Source organism: Myodes glareolus, chromosome 6, assembly GCF_982192425.1.
Source record: "Myodes glareolus chromosome 6, mMyoGla1.1, whole genome shotgun sequence".
Taxonomy (NCBI): domain Eukaryota; kingdom Metazoa; phylum Chordata; class Mammalia; order Rodentia; family Cricetidae; genus Myodes; species Myodes glareolus.
The window spans coordinates 21,464,795-21,472,632 of NC_142031.1; the positions used below are offsets into that span (position 1 = coordinate 21,464,795).

Below are 7,838 nucleotides of genomic sequence, written 5' to 3' on the forward strand. Positions count from 1 at the left end.
AGTTGAACTTGGACTCCTGTCTGAGCAGGGTAACCTCAGGGTTACTGGTGTACCTTGGCCGTTGGCATGGGGACCCATTCAGACTTACTTTAGAAGTGAAGCTCAGGACCACGGAAATGAAGATGATCAAATTGAAATGACAGTTTTTATATAAGAACTCAACACTTGAGGGCTGGAGAGTTATCTCAGCAGTTAAGAGCACTGGCTGCCCTCCCAGAGGACCTAAATTCAATCCCCAACACACACATGGTGGCTAACAATGGTCTGTAATTCCAGTTCCAGGGGATCTGATGCCCTCTTCTGGCCTTTGTGGGCACTGCAAGTACACGCGTAAAGGGACATACATGCAGTCAAAACACTCACACACATAAAATTTTTAAAAATAAATCCTTTAAAAAGCTCAGCTCTTTGGTAACTGTATACAACAAGGGTGAATCCGAAGCCATAAAAGTGCACACACAATTTTAGTGATTTATTCTCCAACTAACCTTCCCATCTCAAGCTGACCTGGGCCCACTCTCCTTCAACCTGCATCTTAGCTGGCTTCCCCAGCACACAGGTGAGTCCCACCACTGGCAGCCATTCTCAGCGGACCTCTGGCCCCTGGGAACCATGAATACTTTCCACACTTTCTCTCTGTGAGGGTGACCTCTTCTGCCCACCCCGTCTGAACTGTGGCTCTGCTCTTTTGCATGAAAAACAAAACAAAACAAAACTTTTCACTCCTGTGGAGGACAGCTCAAGGTGTCCTAATCCAACCCAGGGAATAGGTTTGCTACATGACAAAGGAAGCCCAAGGTAAGGTCACAGCTGCTAGTCAGGGGACCTTAGGATTGTCTAGGTTACCTGGGTGGGCCCAGAGACCGCAGCCAGTCAGTGGGACCGATCTGGGGTGAGGCTTAACTGATCACAACTGGCTTTGAAGATGGAGGGAGGGGCCGTGCTCTAATAATTTAATTTCTGCCGCTGCACACTGCCAATCCCAGAACTGCATAAGAGTTAAGTTTGTATTGTTTAAGCCACTGAATTTCTGTTAATCTGATTTAATAGCCTGTAAAGTGTTTTTTCTGTTACCTTTTTCATTGCTGTGACCATATACCTGATAAGAAGTACAGGGGAGAAGCTTGTTTGAGCTGTAAGAGGGGGCTTTGGGGGGGCAGTAAGGGGGGGTTTGTTTAGGCTGTAAGGGGGAGCTGTAAGGGGGAGGGACCTTTGGGGGGCTGTAAGGCGAGGAAGGTTTATTCTGGCTCTGAGTTTTGGAGGTTTCAATGCATGGTTCCACAGCTGTGCCATTCCGGGCCTGTGCTGAGGGGACAGAGCACTGCAGCCCTATGTGATGGCCCCCGTACTCACATCACGGTGGAGCCTCCAGGACACTGTCACTGATGGACGTCCTTCCACTAGGCCCCAACTCCAGGAGAAGCACTACATGCAGGGACACCCTAAACCACGGTGCAGACACAAGTAACCAATGTGCTCTCAACTGGAAGCTGAGGCTCAGAGAGGGTGGGGAAGGGATCCAAAGTCACAAAGCATATAAGTGGCCGGATTTCATGTAAATGGTGGCCAGGGTGACCGTGCCCAGGTCAGCTGGGCAGACTAGGCCTGGGTTCAGCCTGGCACCACACACAGGCCGGATCTGGAAGAAGTCAAAGTTTTACCAAACCCCAAGCAAAACTCAACCCCAGTGATATAAAGCGCCAGGAAATAGCAGAAGTTTAGCAAACGGTTTGAAGGGGAAGAAACTGGTTTATCCTCCACATAGTTTGAGGTCCTTGGAAAGACCTCCATGTTCCTGGCTGCTTTGCTTCAGCTGGACTTTCTCCGATTTCACACCCCCACCCCATCTCCTCTCACAGAGGACTGTGCCCTCCATCCCGCAGAGGGGAGGAGCTTTCGCCTCCACACGCTGAAATCACGGGGTGCTTGGTAGAAGAAGTTGCCCCTCCTGAGAAGCTCCTAGTCAGCTCCCCACTCAGACTGGGCAGTTTTGGAAAAGCTTGCATACCCCGGTGGTTCTTGTTTCCAGCATACCTGTATCCTAAGGGGACCCATGATAGAGCTTTCTCTCTCCACCTCTCCTTATCTTGAACGAGTCCTGACTCACTGAGGACCTTCCAGGGGCAAGGAGCGTGGGAAAACCCCCAGACTGCATCTCCCTGACTCTAGGCTCACACAATCTACCCAGTGACTTTGGAAAGGAGGGAGGAGGCTACAGCAGTGGTGCCAATCTCACAGGCTGGAGATGCAGGGACATGGCTCATCTCAGAGGCATGCTACTCCTTCTTTGGAGGCCCTGTCATCCCCTAGGGCACCAGCTTGCAAAGGGTAGGCCCATTGCTGGTCTTCTGTCATGGAGGAGAGGCTTAGAGAATGCGGCTTAGAGGCCTGGGATTCAGTTGCTGGGACCTGTCATCTTCAAGTGGAGCTTTTGTCCCTGAGTGCTGGGCAGAGGAGAAGGTGTTGCCAGAGGGAGCCTGGAGTTCATCCTAGGGTCAGAACTGCCTCCCAAGGAGAGAAGGGCCAACACCAGCCAACCAAGATGTCATTGGTGCTTGGGGGGGGCGGGCGTGTCCCAGGTAGCCTGTCCCAGGTAGCATCTGTTCACCTCAAAAGGAGAGCCAATAGAACTGGCGAGAAGGCTCTGCCAGTAAAGGTGCTTGCCACCAAGCCTAATGACCTGAGATCAATCCCACAGACCAACATAATGGGAGGAGACAACAACTTCTGACTTCTGACCCTTGCACCTGCATCAAGGCATGTGTGAACTCCGCCTCCCGCCAACTGCAAAGTCGGGGGGGGGGGGAAGTGTAGGTAATGATACTTTAAACTGACATATTTCTGTATGTGCTGGGGACGGTCCCAGGGCGGAAGGCTGGGTCCTGCGTGTGGTGTTTGCCCAGGGTTTGTACACCCTCCTGTGCACTTTATATCCTCTCTGGGTAACGTGTATGTTGTACAAACACTTTCTCTGCTAGATTAGTTACAGGGTAAGGATAATGTTAAAATCCTTTGCAATTTCCCCTCAATATTTTCAGTGTCTGGTTTGTGGAGTCTGTGGATACAGAACCCATGAACACAGACTGTATCCATGGCTGTCCTCTGAAGGTGTTAGTTAGGTGTGAACTTTGTAAAATCAGGCCATACATGGGCAGGCTTTGGGAGCAGAGAGGAGACAGAAGGGTGGGGTGTTGGTTGACACAGATTTCACAGGGCCTGGATCACAATGCACTTTAGAGGATGTACCAGGTCCTCTCCTACAATTCCCAGGAGTTCCTCCTTTCTGAGAGCAGCCTCGGCTTACCTGTACCTACCTCTTTTAGAATACGTTCTGGTCCCTCTACTTAGCACTCTGGATTTGCCCTAACATGCTGTATAACCTTTGACCTTATTTCTGAAAATACACTCACAGATAATCTGTGCAGAGACAGATTACAAGAGACAACTATCCTAGCCTAACTCAGGAGACCCAAGAAAGGTGGACTGAAGGCTGAAGGGAGTGTGCCTGGGTCCAGCAGAGAGCTGGACCTAATCCAGCAACTGGATGCCCAATAGAAGAGACAAGGATGGCAGGAAAATGTTAAGAGGAGGCCACTAGTGACCTCAGTGAAGAGGGTGAGGATTCTGCGCTTTGTGGCTGCAAATTTTCTTCCATTTAACTTCAAAGCCTGCTGGGCAGTTGGCAACAGGTCTCTCTCCAGGGGCACGGAGACTGAGTGGCTTCTCTGGGCATCCCAGGCTCAGCATCGGAGATAATTCATCTGTGCTCATTTATGAGGAAGTCAGGAGGCTTCTACCTTTTCACTCAATCAGCTTTTCTCCCATTCCATTTCAAGAAACCTTGAAGTTCTGTGTCAAGGGAAGAGTGATGTGGGCAGGAGAGGCTTCCAGAAGGAATTCATGTGCTTCCTCCGGCAAGGACTTCCAACACTGAACTGCCCTGAAGCGGCTGGGGAGGGGTGAGTCAGAGGCTGGTGGGAGAGGAGGCTCCTGGGGTCAGCCACGTGAACTTCTGAGGAGCGAGAAGGCGTGAACTCACATACCCGTTTTCAAAAAGAAAGAAAAGAGAGGGCTGGAGCCACAGCGCAGTAGGAGAAGGTGAGCACAGAAGGAAGCCCACCGTTCAAGCTCCAGCCCAGGCAGGGAATCAAAAGATGGAAGTCAGGATCTTTGTATGAAATAAAAAGTTTCGGAATCGCTGCAATGCCAAAATACAGTGTATCTGTGAGCCGGATGCCAGTGGAGGGCCAACCGTCTTGACTCACAGCTGTACCTGCAGCATCTGGCCTATCAGAGGCTCTCAGCAAAGAATTCCTAGAGGAACGAATGAATGAATGGACGAGTGGGTAGGTGAAAGGCCTGGCAGGATGCCCTGACTCCCGTGGGGCCAGGAGGCCTGTGTTTACCCCGTATCTTGCGGGAGAACACGGTGTCCACAGGGAGTATGCTGTAGAGACGCTGAACTGGCACGGGCACCGGGGCTGGCCAGCAGCCATCCTTAGTCAGGAGCCGGGAAGGAGAAGGCCAGCCCTGCCCGTCAGACCCAGGGTCTCTGCTGTCACTCTGCTACTCCAGGCAACGATTTCCAGTCTACGAGACAAGCAGACACACAAACCAAGGACCTGAGGAAGGAGCCTGTGGCCGCACCACCAGCGCTCTCTGAGCAGCTCCTCCAGCCCATGCCATCAGCAAAAAGCTCAGATCTGAGAGGTCAGGCTGGGTGCCCAGTGTCATGCCAGAGAGAGGGCTCGACATCAATCTTCCCGGGGAGGCAAGGCTGTCATTTTCTCTCCATCACATTAGACCGTCTGTGTATCTACGGAGATCCATGCTGTGTTTTAGAGGGTTTGCTGCAATGCATTCTTGTGGGTACCCACATGGACACCTCACCCCCAGCCCCATGATGTCGGTCCACAGCCTGTACTAGGTGTGAACCCCGCTGTACCATTAGAGCGTGTGTGATGTGTTTCTCTGGTTAAGTGAGTACACAGTTCTGCGTATCAACTCCGGCAAATGCAAATGTTTGTGAAGAAATGTTGGTGTGTTCGTGAGTGTCTGTGTGTATCACCAGCAGTGTTCCTAGATATGGATATGAGGCTCTGTGTGCTTTCTTGTTCTCTGATGGGGCACCGCTGTAAATGGTCTACGGCCCAGGCCTGCCCTGATGCTATGTGGACTCCTGGCCTAGCTCCCCTCTCTGCCAGGTGCCTGCCTGCTGAATCTCCCACGGTTTAGTCCCTCAAGTGTCTGACAGACCAAAAGAGCAGCAACTGGCTCTCCAATTCCAGGCTGAAGGGCTGAAGGGCAGCCCTGGGTGGGGAGGTCGCCAGGGCCTGCATTCCTGGCCTGAAGCTCACAGGCTGGAATTTGTACATTCCATTCATAACAGTCCCCGAAAGGGAGGGGGCAAAGCCCGGGTTAGTTATTAAGGGGGAATAAGAAAGAAGGGCTTCTTGCGGCTTCAGGCTGTGTATTCTGTTCGCCCTGGCACAGACCCCAGTGGCTGAAATGCAAGGAGCACGCGAGCTGTGTGCAGAGCAGTCTGGAGTTGGCCATCTCCTGAGCTTGCCCCCGGGGCATCTGCTACCAACTGGAGTTAACCCTCTCCTAAGGACAGGGTGAACAGCCGGAGACTTGGGGTCTCTAGAAGGCAAACCTGGGTTTCCTGATGCCAAGGTACTCCCACAGCAGTGGCTGGGACAAAGGTCAGACTGTAGTAGACCCAGGGAGACCAGGGCAGTCAGGATAGCCAGGGCTGCCTCTGTACAGGTAACAGAAACAAGCAGGGTAGGACTGTCACTACTCTATGAACAATCATAGACTCTGGAAGACAAAGTCCAGGCGGTCATTCTTCTTCCATGCCCAGTACCAGGGCAGAAGAGAAGACAAAAAATTAAGAGGACATGGGAAGGAAGGGGGCTCCTCACCCTGGGTCCAGTTCAAATTTCCTGCTGGCTGAAAAGCAGAAGCTTCAACAACACTGATAAAATCAAATTGCCTACAGATAACGTGTGTTTCCTAAAGACATCCCACACAAAGTTGTTCAAAACGTCCCACACAAAGTTGTTCAAAACGGAACGCGCTATGTGCTAACTTAGGGACACTATGGTGGTGACCTTGAAGTTTAACCTGTTAGTATTCCCATCATCCCAAATCTAAACGCACGCCACAGACCCATTGTAATTTCAAATACGTGGAGTAGTAGCAAGCGTAACTCACATTTAAAAATATTTCACCTACCTATTTAATCCCGGCACTCAGGAGGCAGAGACGACAGGCTGATGGATCTATGGGAGGCCAGCCTGGTCTCTATGAGAAGCCAGCCTTGTCTACATAGCTGTTCTATCTCAACCAGGTCCTCATCAATTCTCAGTTAAGACAGGAAAGGGACCCTGAGATATGTGAGTCTGTTCTGAATCCAAATGCAAGTGCTGTCCCCAAAGCCTGATGACGTCACTTTGAATACATAGCACCACAATTCTCAAAGCCACACCTTTGGCACAGGGCTACCTGGATCATAAATGAGATTCCCAAACACAGCTTGCTGCCCATGTACGCAATGGGCAGATTCACACAGTTCCCCGAATCACAGAGTCCCCTTATGTAAAGCTAGCAGCTGCCCAGACTTGGGCCCTACAGGCCTGCGGTGCCCACAGGCTCTGGAAGGGACTCTTAACAGCTATTCAAAGTCCAGCAAACAAGAACAAGCCGAGCCCCTGCCTGTAGCATTCACCCAGCTTGGCACTTTCCCCAGACGGGCACCCAGCCATCTCTCTGAGCACACATTTTCCTACGTGTCCAAGGTGTGAGAAAAGCAACACTCTTGGGGCTGGACTCACTGGGAAGGCTTGGTTTTAAACGCTGTGTGTTTTCAACTCGATATGAAGTACATTCTGTAACTCCTGACCAAAATACCAACTGACGTAAAGCAAGCTCCTTCACAAAAAAATATTTTGCTTGGAGATGGATCCCTGAATGCTCACAGAGGGTGAAGTATCTCTTTCCCGGGCTGCGGCAGGAGGACTAGGAGTGGGGAGGGTCAGTCAGCCTCCCCTCCCCCTAGCTTCTCCAAAAAAAACCCCAAAAAACCGCTACTGCCTCAAAAGGACACAGAAATAAGACATTCAAGGAAAGCCACAGGGAAAGGAGCCCTCCCAGCTGAAGAGCGAGTTCAGTTAGGTGGCCAGTTACAAAACAAACACACAAACCCTGTGGCTTGCCAAATACCCCAAAATAGTTGTAACAAAATATACCAGGGGTAAAAAAGATCCCATTCACGATTCAGCAAGGGATGAGAAGTTTCTGGGAGTGAGCTAGGCAAGGAAACACACACCGCTCTTACCTGAAGGGGAAAAAAAAACAACACAGGGTCACTTAGCAAACAGAGAAACAGGGCCTGGGGTCGAGAGACACCCAGCAGGAAAAGATGCCCATTTTCCAGCAAGAAGAATTTGACGAGGAAACTAAGCCCGAATGATCTTATCAGACATTAAAGCTAAAATCTTTTGGACACTGAAATCCGGATATGGACACAAGAACAGAATAGGAAATGTGTGTGTCAGCCTGAAGTACAAATATTAACACGGGAAAAGATGACCTTTCAAGTCTGCTAAGGACGTTCTAGGCTTTTGTCCAATAATCCACTTGGGTTGGGGCTGGGGGTGCAGCGGTGACTGAGCGCTTGCCCAGCTCCTGTGAGGTCCTGGGTTCCAGACTCAGGACCAAAGTGGGAAAAACTGAGCAAATGACTAGTCCCTGAAATGAAATAAAGCTAGATTCCTGTTTCTTGTTCAGATGGATTAAAGATTCAAAGCAACATGAAACCACAAAAACATTCA

General features: G+C 50.7%; 1 long non-coding RNA gene across 1 annotated transcript; it reads right to left on the reverse strand.

Moving 5' to 3' along the window:
* Window positions 1-117: 117 nt before the first annotated feature.
* LOC146894150 (uncharacterized) lies at window positions 118-6,485 on the reverse strand. Its single transcript, XR_015002245.2, has 2 exons — window positions 6,241-6,485; window positions 118-4,590 (listed from the first exon to the last, which is right to left on the reverse strand). It is a non-coding gene; the product is annotated as an uncharacterized LOC146894150 (long non-coding RNA).
* Window positions 6,486-7,838: the final 1,353 nt, after the last annotated feature.